This window comes from Paramormyrops kingsleyae, chromosome 20 (assembly GCF_048594095.1).
Source record: "Paramormyrops kingsleyae isolate MSU_618 chromosome 20, PKINGS_0.4, whole genome shotgun sequence".
Lineage (NCBI taxonomy): Eukaryota > Metazoa > Chordata > Actinopteri > Osteoglossiformes > Mormyridae > Paramormyrops > Paramormyrops kingsleyae.
In genome coordinates, this window is record NC_132816.1 from 5455803 (window position 1) to 5468691 (window position 12889).

A 12889-nucleotide genomic window follows, 5' to 3' on the forward strand; every position below is an offset into this window, starting at 1 on the left:
GGAACATACAGTAATTAGGTTCTTGACATCAGTCTTACCCACATACAATACTGCCTGATAATGGCCTCAATTTTTGTCTGTGGAATTCGCCGCATTCGTAAAACAATTCAATTAAAATTTTTTATTGTCATGTGTGCAAGTATGAGTACCGTGTACAATGAAATGCTTGCTTGCATGTGTTCCTGCAGACAGTGAACATAGACAATAAGATGGATAGACAACAGGACGACAAGTGAATGTAAAGATAAAGTGAATTATAAATAAGTAAATAAATAAGACCAGAATCCCAGGAATAAATAGAGACAGAGATACAGAAATATATGTATGTGTGACGGTGCGTCACGACGTAATGCTGCTGCGTATAGCGGGGCAGCGCGGCAGGCGGGAAGAAGAGAGAGAGGAAGTAGTTTTTTTGGGGTGTTCGAGGGGGAACGGGTGGTGTAGAGTGAGTAAGGAGTATCTCTTAGTGTACTTAACCGGTGCACAGGACCGAGTTAGTTCGAAGGCAGGTTCGAGCCACGTTGGTGCTCCGGAGAGGAAAATTGCTGTCAGCGACCAGAACACAGACGGGCATCGTCGGAGAGCTACTCCCGGTGCCGCACAGAGGGAATCGGAGGTTGGAGGGATCGCAGTAATCTCCCTGCTATATGGAGACGACTCTTCAACTTCACGCACCAAGGACGGCGCAGGTGATATTTAATACAATTTATTTTGGCGAATGCAAGTCAGAGTGATCAGCAACTTGGCCAACAAGTAGAAGACATCCGCTAACCGGACAGACAGTAAGCGGAGTTTTAAGAGATCGCTGCTGCACACCCCATTTGCTGCGTACGCTACAACCCGGCAGACCCGCCATGTTCTAACTGTACGCCCGGATGCCCGATTTCTCTGGCGGACATTGTGGAAGTAGACATACTGAGCAGACTTTCGCAGGGGAGTGTTGATGTTATTGGACTGATTATTATAAAGTGACAGTGTTATAAAGCGCTAAATGAATATGGTTAATTTCTGTTATGAGGTTGTTATTGTGAATGTGTTATATGAATGTGTCCTGTTGTAAAATTACCACGAATGTGTTGTGTTGTATGAAGGGTGAAAAGTAACCTGTCAGAGTAAGGAGGAGGGAGGTAAATGGGGGTTCTTAATTGAGGCCTCTACCGTTAGGCACTGAGCGCTCAGTAGGGTGACAGGGGCTGGGGTTTCATTAATAGAGGGGAGTCAGGTTGTTGGTGAAACTCAGTTTGGTAATTGCAGTCCTCTTTTGTATGTGAGTTTTGGTTCTTTACATTTAATAACTTGATAAATATCATACAGGGAATAAATTGTCTGTGTGTTCGATTTACCTTATCCTGGTGTACAGTGGCTATCCTGCATCTATCAGTTAGGCTCTCTCCGGAGTAGGGGCGCCTCACCTGCTACTGCTGAGTACTTCGGTGGAGGGGGGTACAGGGCGGGTGCTTAAACATCACGCCATCCCCAACAGTACCACACTCCAGGTTTGCACTGTGACACTGATAGGAAAATCCTGGAGCCTTAGCCGATCTGCTCAGGTAGTGCATGTAGCAGACTCGGGGGGTGGTCGGTGAGGGTACAGGGACCCAGATCCGGCTGTATCTTCTCCATCCGGAGGGTTAGGCAGCCTAAACCCCTACTACGCAGGCTGTGGCCCAGCCTGTTACATTTGGATAGCAGTGGAGGTGACACAAGGTTACTGATTGTTCATGAGTCTGATTGCAGTTGGGTAGAAACTGTTCCTAAACCTGGAGGTGCGTAGAGGAGCTACATGAGAGGGGCTGTGGTGATGTGAAGGTCACACCCCCCCCATTTTCAAAGGTTTTTTGGGTCCGTTTGCTCTTTGGGATGCCTCTTATTAACCAGGAAAGATCATTATTCCTTATTTCATTGGCTATTTCCTATCACCTGTGGCAAAATGTTTATATGGGCTGGTGGAACAGTGTCCAATGACACATTTAACTACATGAAAGTTTACTTCCTCAGTAACACCCCCTTATCAAGCATAACATGGTGTGAGGGAAATCCAGTAAGAGTATGGAACTCTGCTATATTTAATAGCAAAAAATATTTCAAGTAGAAGTCGAACGCAGAAGTGTTGCTCAAGTGGGTGGTCTTGAATTAATTGCTTTTTGTGTGGTTTCAGCAGATAGTGTAATAATTGTCTTGTGTGACATGCAGAGTGATGACCGTAAATAGTTCCGTATAGAAGGGATAGATGGTGAGATCACTCAGGAGGTACGTTTATTTGGTTTCAAAGGCCTATGCGAGGAGAGCGCCTCCTGAGGAGTTGGGGAGTGAGGTTTACTCACTGCACAGCGCAACTCGCTGGCCACGGTGACACAGGCCAAGCCTCAAAGCTATGGAGGCACTCATTGTGTTTTCCTTTCATGTTATTGGGGGTCAAATGAGTGTCCTGCCCAGAAACTGTGTTTCTGTCTTGGTTTCTTGTAATCTTCTCTCTTATGCTGTCAGAATCTATGGCAGCCCCTAGACCTGCAACATAAAATGTTTTAAAATTTGCCAAAGTGATTGTCAGTCTCCAGTTTTGTGTGACTGATGTGTGGGGGAATATATTAGAGGCAAGATGCTAACCAAAAATTATTAACCGTATATATACTGAACCCGCTGTGTTACTTTGCTCAGGATGTAAGCTATAGACCTATGGAGTGTGATTCAAAATAGGTAAAACCATTAACACTAGTTTTCCACTGTGATTCATTGCTTGTGTTCTTGGTCAAAATAAGTTCAGGAATAAGGTACAAAATAACGTATCTGAAAAATAACGAAACTCCAAAGAGACCCTGAGGCCTGTAGACCAAGCAGCTGTGACACTGCCGAAGCTCCCAAACCCCCCCGGCCACAGAGGATATTACCCCAGGAAGTTAAAGGGGGGAATTTAACTGCCCCACAGTCATTTCCTCCTGCTGCTGGGCCTGCTCCTGATCGGTGATATCCTCGCTTTCTGCTTCTATCGCTGCCTCTCTTCATAAGGATTATACACAGTTCACACGTACTGGGACTCATTTTAAACTGCATTTGCGAAGACATGCTTATTTGATTTTCATTTTTGTACTTGGTACAGACTAATTATGCGAATGGTGGTCATGATGCAGGGTAGGCTCATCGTAGTGAACGTTTCACACGGCGTTATTGATTAAAGATGAAAGCAACCCACACAGCATCAGTAAGATATATAACAGGTACTTTTTCATTCAAATTGGCTCGCAATAGTGTTTGGCTAAAGTAGGTTTATGCAGGCAGTTTACACTCTAAACACACATATCCAAGTGATCTTTATAACAAAGAAAAGTAGAATTATTTTTAACTCAGTGGGTTTACATACTGAATGTGGTTTAAATGTCCAATGTCAGATGTCAAATCTAAACCTAGGACACCTTATTTAGTGCTTGTTTGTTTGTTTGTTTCATACATCTGTGAAGTATCATGTACCCATTACATTGTTTCTACATGGAGTTTTAAACAGCATCTGAGGTCCTGATTTTATATCTTCCCTCCTAAACCAGAGCCCAATAACTAGAGACATGGAAACGGCTGTGGAGAGGATAAGACACAATAAATCATGTTTCCATGGGAACATCACCCTGCCTGTATTTTGAGACATTACAGAAACTGAAAAAAGGATGCAGTGGACAAACTTAGAAGCGGAAATGACCTGGAAGCTGCGGAGTCCTTCCTGTTCACATTTATACAGTAGAAGCAGAGAACCTTGGTATGTTTTACAGAAAGTGTGGCGACGACCTCAGAGTTCATGACATGACTGAAGCCAAAGAGTGAACCTGAATGTGAGGTACACATACCAGATCATGGCTCATTGTCTCAAAGGAGAGAGTCACTGTTGTTCTTGTTTTTGTTGTTGTTATAAGTTGATCATCTGTTTGAATAAAGAAATTCTCCTTTTACAGTTGTCATGGTTTCATTTCGCCTTACAAAAAAAGTGAATTTTGTCATGGAAAGAAAAAATTCTCACAATGTCTCAAAATTAAAAACATTGTTTTCTACTCCAGTATTCCTTTCTATACCTTGCCAAGAAACACAGATCATTTATTTTTGCTTTACTAACTGCAGTAAGTTTTCAGTGGCACAACCCTTTTTAAACTGAGTTAATGAAAACTAATGTACAGTAAGTGTCAGTTGATAATTCCCAGCTGTATTTGAAGGTGCAGAATACATCGAGCCAGGAATGTAACAAGTGATATAAGTTTCAGGCTTCATCGTCTTTCATACTCAGCTGTGTTTTCAGTGGCTCAAAGTGTCTAAGCCCTTCAGGTGCTGACGGCAAATTGCTAAATAATGCCAAGTAATGTCTTGTCAATGTGTATGTGAGCAGAGTTCCCAGCTGTATTTGAAGGTGCAGAATACATTGAACCAGGCAGGTAACAAGTGACATAAGAACATAAGAAATTTACAAACGAGAGGAGGCCATTCGGCCCATCAAGCTCGTTTGGGGAGAACTTAACTAATAGCTCAGAGTTGTTAAAATCTTATCTAGCTCTGATTTAAAGGAACCCATGGTTTTAGCTTCCACTACACTAGCAGGAAGACTATTCCATACTCTAACTACACGCTGTGTAAAGAAGTGCTTCCTCAAATTTGTTTTAAAGTGTTGTCCCGCTAATTTCCACTTATGGCCACCAGTTCTAGTATCCATCCATCCATCCATTTTCTCCCGCTTATCCGAGGTCGGGTCGCGGGGGCAGCAGTCTCAGCAGGGAAACCCAGACTTCCCTCTCCCCGGCCACTTCCTCCAGCTCCTCTGGGGGAATCCCGAGGCGTTCCCAGGCCAGCCGAGAGACATAGTCCCTCCAGCGTGTCCTGGGTCTTCCCCGGGGCCTCCTCCCAGTGGGACATGCCCGGAACACCTCACCAGGGAGGCGCCCAGGAGGCATCCTGATCAGATGCCCGAGCCACCTCATCTGATTCCTCTCAATGCGGAGGAGCAGCGGCTCTACTCTGAGTCCCTCCCGAATGACCGAGCTCCTCACCCTATCTCTAAGGGAGAGCCCAGCCACCCTGCGGAGGAAACTCATTTCGGCCGCTTGCACTCGCGATCTCGTTCTTTCGGTCACTACCCATAGCTCGTGACCATAGGTGAGGGTAGGAACGTAGATCGATTGGTAAATCGAGAGCTTCGCCTTTTGGCTCAGCTCCTTCTTCACCATGACAGACCGATGCAGCGCCCGCATCACTGCGGACGCCGCACCGATCCGCCTGTCGACCTCCCGCTCCATCGTCCCCCCACTCGTGAACAAGACCCCGAGATACTTAAACTCCTCCACTTGGGGAAGGATCCCATCCCCGACCCGGAGAGAGCATTCTACCCTTTTCCGGCTGAGGACCATGGTCTCGGATTTGGAGGTGCTGATTCTCATCCCAGCCGCTTCACACTCGGCTGCGAACTGTCCCAGCGAGAGCCGAAGGTCACGGTCTGATGAGGCCAACAGGACCACATCATCTGCAAAAAGCAGAGACCCAATCCTGAGGTCACCAAACCGGACACCCTCAACGCCCTGGCTGCGCCTAGAAATTCTGTCCATAAAAGTTATGAACAGAATCGGTGACAAAGGACAGCCCTGACGGAGTCCAACCCTCACCGGAAACAAGTCCGACTTATTGCCGCTCATGCGGACCAGACTCTGGCACCGGTCATACAGGGACCGAACAGCCCTTAAAAGGAAGCCCGGCACCCCATACTCCCGGAGCACCCCCCACAGGACTGCCCGAGGGACACGGTCGAATGCCTTCTCCAAGTCCACAAAACACATGTAGACTGGTTGGGCAAACTCCCATGAACCCTCCAGAACCCTGCGGAGAGTATAGAGCTGGTCCACTGTTCCACGGCCGGGGCGAAAACCACACTGCTCCTCCTGAATCCGAGGTTCGACAATCCGGCGGACCCTCCTCTCCAGAACCCCCGAATAGACCTTACCAGGGAGGCTGAGGAGTGTGATCCCCCTATAGTTGGAGCACACCCTCTGGTCCCCTTTCTTGAAGAGGGGGACCACCACCCCGGTCTGCCAGTCCAGAGGCACTGCCCCCGATGTCCACGCGATGCTGCAGATGCGTGTCAACCAAGACTGCCCTACAGCATCCAGAGCCTTCAGGAACTCTGGGCGGATCTCATCCACCCCCGGGGCTCGGCCACCGAGGAGCTTTTTAACCACCTCAGCGACCTCCGCCCCCGAGATAGGGGAGTCCACACCCAAGTCCCCATACTCTGCTTCCACATCGGAAGGCGTGTCGGTGGGATTGAGGAGGTCTTCGAAGTATTCCCTCCACCGACCCAAAACGTCCCGGGTTGAGGTCAGCAGCACCCCATCCCCACCACAGTTCTAGTATCCATCCATCCATCCATTTTCTCCCGCTTATCCGAGGTCGGGTCGCGGGGGCAGCAGTCTCAGCAGGGAAACCCAGACTTCCCTCTCCCCGGCCACTTCCTCCAGCTCCTCTGGGGGAATCCCGAGGCGTTCCCAGGCCAGCCGAGAGACATAGTCCCTCCAGCGTGTCCTGGGTCTTCCCCGGGGCCTCCTCCCAGTGGGACATGCCCGGAACACCTCACCAGGGAGGCGCCCAGGAGGCATCCTGATCAGATGCCCGAGCCACCTCATCTGACTCCTCTCAATGCGGAGGAGCAGCGGCTCTACTCTGAGTCCCTCCCGAATGACCGAGCTCCTCACCCTATCTCTAAGGGAGAGCCCAGCCACCCTGCGGAGGAAACTCATTTCGGCCGCTTGCACTCGCGATCTTTCGGTCACTACCCACAGCTCGTGACCATAGGTGAGGGTAGGAACGTAGATCGACTGGTAAATCGAGAGCTTCGCCTTTTGGCTCAGCTCCTTCTTCACCATGACAGACCGATGCAGCGCCCGCATCACTGCGGACGCCGCACCGATCCGCCTGTCGACCTCCCGCTCCATCGTCCCCCCACTCGTGAACAAGACCCCGAGATACTTAAACTCCTCCACTTGGGGAAGGATCCCATCCCCGACCCGGAGAGAGCATTCTACCCTTTTCCGGCTGAGGACCATGGTCTCGGATTTGGAGGTGCTGATTCTCATCCCAGCCGCTTCACACTCGGCTGCGAACTGTCCCAGCGAGAGCCGAAGGTCACGGTCTGATGAGGCCAACAGGACCACATCATCTGCAAAAAGCAGAGACCCAATCCTGAGGTCACCAAACCGGACACCCTCAATGCCCTGGCTGCGCCTAGAAATTCTGTCCATAAAAGTTATGAACAGAATCGGTGACAAAGGACAGCCCTGACGGAGTCCAACCCTCACCGGAAACAAGTCCGACTTATTGCCGCTCATGCGGACCAGACTCTGGCACCGGTCAAAATGAAATTGATAAAAAGAAAATACAATCTCCACTTTGCCATTTAGTTTCCATAGTCTGTGCGCAAAAATCCTGCAAAAATGAAAAAGAAATCAAAATAACACCATTTGCATTTTCATTTTCCACTCAGGCACGAGTAATTTGTGCAAAAATTAAGTATAAAATTAAAAGAACACTTTGTCTTTTCATTATCTCTTTTGCATTTTCATTTTCAATATACTCGCGGTATTTTAGTGTCATAATTCAAATGAAACCGCTAATCGGTAAAAGAAAGAGCAATATCGACTTTGCATTTGCTTTATCTTCACAGCATGCACATTAACTGCTAAAATTAAAATTAAAATGAAATCTTTTCATCATATTTACTTTTCTGAGGCTTATCGGTACATCTATGACAATATTAAAAAGAAAACTCAAAATGGATAAACCGAAATCAAAGTGCCCGTTTGGATTTTCATTTTCAGCACAAACAGCACTGAGGCTGTAAAAATGAAAAGACAAACACAAATGAGTTACAGCGCCATCTACTGCACTTTGGCTTTTCGTTTTCCATTTAGCATTTTCGTTTCCTACTTTTCATTTTCGTTTTCAAGTTCACATCATGCAAATATATGCTAATAAGGTGGGTGGGTCGATGGGCGTGTCTATGACTACAAAAAAGGACTGTGACCGTCAAGAACCGTACTGTACCTGCCAACAGAATGGCGAATGTTGTTCGGGAAACGGTGCGGGAGTTATTAGAGTTGGCAAACTCCACTGGTGAACTGGATGAAAATTTCATTTTATTAAGATTTGAAGTTATAATAGACCGGCTTGGATATGTCGAGGCATTAACCGACGTAGAGGTGAATTCGGCTGTGTGGCGAAATTTATACGAGGTAGTGTACGGTTATGGTATGCAGGACACCAGTGGTTTTATGATTGGCTAGAAAATGAATTAATTTGATTGGTGGACATGCAAGCAAATATTTATCTGCAAAGCGCTAGGCAAATTAGTGCCAAAATTATTTATATGCGCAAGTGTGAATTTGCACTCGCAGGTTGGTATTTGCAAGAGGACTTGGATTTGCAATACAGGTTTTGTACTTGAAAACCATTCTATCTTTGTAAAAAATATTTTTATGAAGATGTTTGGTTTCGCATTTACAAAAAATATTGACTTGTATTTGCAAAATATTTTTTTTTGCGAATGAAAATTGTGTTCAGTGTGAGCAAATTTCTTTTTACGGGTGCAAATTGGAAAGTACACATACAAGTACATATGGCACTATTCTGACTCCATACACTACCTCGTATAAATTTCGCCACACAGCCGAATTCACCTCTACGTCGGTTAATGCCTCGACATATCCAAGCCAGTCTATTATAACTTCACATCTTAATAAAATGAAATTTTCATCCAGTTCGCCAGTGGAGTTTGCCAACTCTAGTAACTCCCGCACCGTTTCCCGAACAACATTCACCATTCTGTTGGCAAGTACAGTACGGTTCTTGACGGTCACAGTCCTTTTTTGTAGTCATAGACACGCCCATCGACCCACCCACCTTATTAGCATATATTTGCATGACGTGAACTTGAAAACGAAAATGAAAAGTAGGAAACGAAAATGCTAAATGGAAAACGAAAAGCCAAAGTGCAGTAGATGGCGCTGTAACTCATTTGTGTTTGTCTTTTCATTTTTACAGCCTCAGTGCTGTTTGTGCTGAAAATGAAAATCCAAACGGGCACTTTGATTTCGGTTTATCCATTTTGAGTTTTCTTTTTAATATTGTCATAGATGTACCGATAAGCCTCAGAAAAGTAAATATGATGAAAAGATTTCATTTTAATTTTAATTTTAGCAGTTAATGTGCATGCTGTGAAGATAAAGCAAATGCAAAGTCGATATTGCTCTTTCTTTTACCTATTAGCGGTTTCATTTGAATTATGACACTAAAATACCGCGAGTATATTGAAAATGAAAATGCAAAAGAGATAATGAAAAGACAAAGTGTTCTTTTAATTTTATACTTAATTTTTGCACAAATTACTCGTGCCTGAGTGGAAAATGAAAATGCAAATGGTGTTATTTTGATTTCTCTTTCATTTTTGCCGGATTTTTGCGCACAGACTATGGAAACTAAATGGCAAAGTGGAGATTGTATTTTCTTTTTATTTTTTGCAGAAAATACCTCCCATACAAATGGAGTTCTGAAGGTTAGGGTTAGGGTTATGGTCCGCCGTGCCACTGAATCCACGTCCGTTTCTGCGCAGACCAGTTCCGCGTTTGACACGAAGCGGATCATTTCCTGTCTGTAAAAGAAGTTGAAAGTGATTTAAAGCTGGAGTCTCCAGTTTGTGAAGAAAGAAGAATAAGGTTCTGGAATAATATAAAGACAATTTGTATTGCAAGGTAAAATTATAGTTAATAAATGTAACTAATGATAAAATAAGCATGAACTTACATGTAACAGGTGCTACGGGGGAGCAAGATTATTTAGAGCAGGTGCTGTGACTTGCCCCCTTCTGTAGATTTCGCCGACCGGAGGGATCCTCTCGGTTCATTTCGGGGGGCGGAATTACCGTAACTGGCTGCCGGTGTCTGATCGGCAGCAAACAAACTTCTCGGGGGGCGCGTTCAAAGCGCAATTTAAATGCTTTGCTATGTGCCTCACTACAAGACCGGGGGATCTCGGATCTCTCCAACCTGCCTATAATGATTTACATTCTGGCCTCGAACACACCCAGTGCGTCGGCTGTCTGTGAAACCTGCCGATCAGTGGAATGATATTAGATCGTTATTTATTATGTGGAAAAAGAAAGATCGATCTACTGGCCAGATTTAATAATGAATTATAAACATGTCATGAGCTCTTCTGACATTTTAGCATACCTATCTGAATAGCATACTCTCGTTTAGGGCGCACGTGTATAATAGTATTACGTAATGCTCTCCGATGCTCCATAAATTTATCATACGGATGGAAGAATTAATATTCGACAGGTCAGCAGTTGCACAAAATATTAGACGGGAAGTAAAGAATTGTACTTTCCCGTTATTACTTGTAGTTAATAACTATGTGCAAGTAGCATAATATTTTCTTTTTTTGACAGGCCCATAAGATAAATGTTGCGAAGGTAGATGAAGGAGAATGCATTACGGAGCATCAGTGTCAGACTGAGGAAGAGGTGACACAGCCGGTTGAGTCCGAAAAGCATTGTGATGATGATGCAGGGCTGTCACCAGAAAGACTAACCAATTCAGACTGGGCCAGTACGTTCACACCATGGCAAGTAGACCCAGTTTCTCAGAAACCATAAAAAATATGCCTAGAGGTGGTTATAGTGTTTTTTTTATAGGGCAAAATTGTAAAGCTGTCCTGGGCCCAGCCACGTACGTGAAGCACCGGCCCTGCTCCTCGATCTGTTATTACATGCACTGTAAAAAAGAAAACGTTAAGACAGCTTAAATTGCAAGGCTACTTACTGCACTAGGTTTTACATTTTGAGGCCAACTCGATCAAAGTTTTGTGTGATGAAGAAAACCCCTTATCTTTTAACAAAAATATTTGGCCAGATAATTTATCTTTCATATGTATAGAAACTTAAAAATTTTAGTCTTACGTACTAAGAATTCCAAACAATGAAAGTTGAGCCGACTTTGTCTTTTATTCAGATGATTTATCTGTCATGTATAAAAACTTACAAATTTGAGTTTAACATACTAAGATTTGGCAAAATCTGTGCCAAATGAATATTATGAAGATAAACAGCCTCCTGCCCTCTGGAAGGAGGTATAGGAGCCTCCGTTCCCGCACTACCAGACTCAGCAACAGCGTCATCCACCAGGCTGTCAGACTACTAAACTCTCCCCCCCCCCACACTCAGCACCAGCCAACAGAGCCACCAGACTGGCAAGTGACCAGGAATCTGCCCCCCCCTCCCAAAAGAAAACACTCTGGACTTTGACCCACAGGAACAACTACCTCTGCACTATGCAAATTGCACACATCTGTTACCATTATTATTATTAAAATTACAGCTGCTATTATTGAATGTCTCAGCACATAAACACTTTATAATACTGGAAACACTTATTATTACACTCTAATTTCTAAGAGTATATGCCTTAAGCTACCTGCACTTTATATACTGTTACTCAGTAGTTAGGATGTGTTTTTTGTTGTGCCTTTGCACTTTGCTGTTTGTCCTATCCGGTCATGTCTTGTCGTGTCTTGTCTGCGCATGGGACAGTGAGGAACGTAATTTCGATTTTTTTGTATGTCTAGTATATGTGAAGAAATTGACAATAAAGCTGACTTTGATTTTGATGATGCTTAAGCAAACGCATTGCGAGTGTCGAGTTTAAACCGACCCTTAGAGCTGAAGCCTTTTGCTGGGCAGCTTCTGTAACCGCCCACTTCCCTGTAGACCAGTGGAGGGGATGTGTATGTGCATAGCATGATATAGTACTGCCCACTCCCATGTAGACCAGTGGAGGGGATGTGTATATGCATAGCATGATATAGTACTGCCCACTCCCATGTAGACCAGTGGAGGGGATGTGTATGTGCATAGCATGATATAGTACTGCCCACTCCCATGTAGACCAGTGGAGGGGATGTGTATGTGCATAGCATGATATAGTACTGCCCACTCCCATGTAGACCAGCAGCCCTGGATTTTTAATTCACTATGATGGTGTCGAACATAAAACCCGAGATATAGCAAAGCTCACTGGCTGCTGACTTGGTGGGATCTGTTCTTGTGTCTTGGTCAGTAGGTGTTTCTCTGTGTGGGGTTCCCTGGGTGGGCAGTTAAGGTTCACCTACGGGGAGGTACTGTAGATGGAATAAAGGTAATGGAATGATAAACAGAATTTTTTAGCCTTTCTCTGTAATGGATATTCTGTTACTTTTCCCAGATTACCCATCTCCCACAAGAAAAATACATCAAGACCTGCTCATACTAACACTGCTGGACCCCAGCCACCAGAGAGAATCCTTCAGGATAAGTTTAAGTACTTCTGCAGCATTAAAGGCAAGGAGCAGGTCAGCATACAGCAATGAACTCAGGCAACCTAAAAGATCCTGAAAACAATCAAATGTGGTAGAGAATAATATCCATGGTATACCATCCTTGATCACTCCCCTACTTATTCAGCACCTGGTGCTGATATTCCCCTTGTTACTCAGCACCAATTGCTGGTACTCCCCTTGCTATTCAGGACCAGGTGCTGGTACTCCCCTTGTTACTCAGTACTACATGCTGGTATTCTCATTGTTATTCAGCACGAATTGCTGGTACTCCCCTTGTTATTCAGTACCAGGAGCTAGTACTCCCGTTGTTATTCAGCACCAGGTGCTGGTACTCCCCTTGTTACTCAGTACTACGTGCAGGTGCTGCCCTTGTTATTCAGTACTGCGTGCAGGTACTGCCCTTGTTATTTAGCACCAATTGCCAGTACTCCACTCGTTATTCAACACCAACGGCCGATACTCCCTTTGTTATTTACCACTGCATGCAGGTACTCCCCTTATT

At 45.1% G+C, this 12889-nt stretch overlaps 1 protein-coding gene across 1 annotated transcript in view; it reads left to right on the forward strand.

Moving 5' to 3' along the window:
* The first annotated feature begins 9528 nt into the window (after positions 1 to 9528).
* LOC111843370 (uncharacterized) overlaps positions 9529 to 12889 on the forward strand; it is a 34937-nt gene continuing 31576 nt past the window's right edge. Inside the window, exons 1-2 of the mRNA XM_072703507.1 lie at positions 9529 to 9761; positions 12273 to 12399. The gene's annotated coding sequence lies outside the window, so the exon portion shown is untranslated. The remainder of the gene's footprint in view (positions 9762 to 12272; positions 12400 to 12889) is intronic.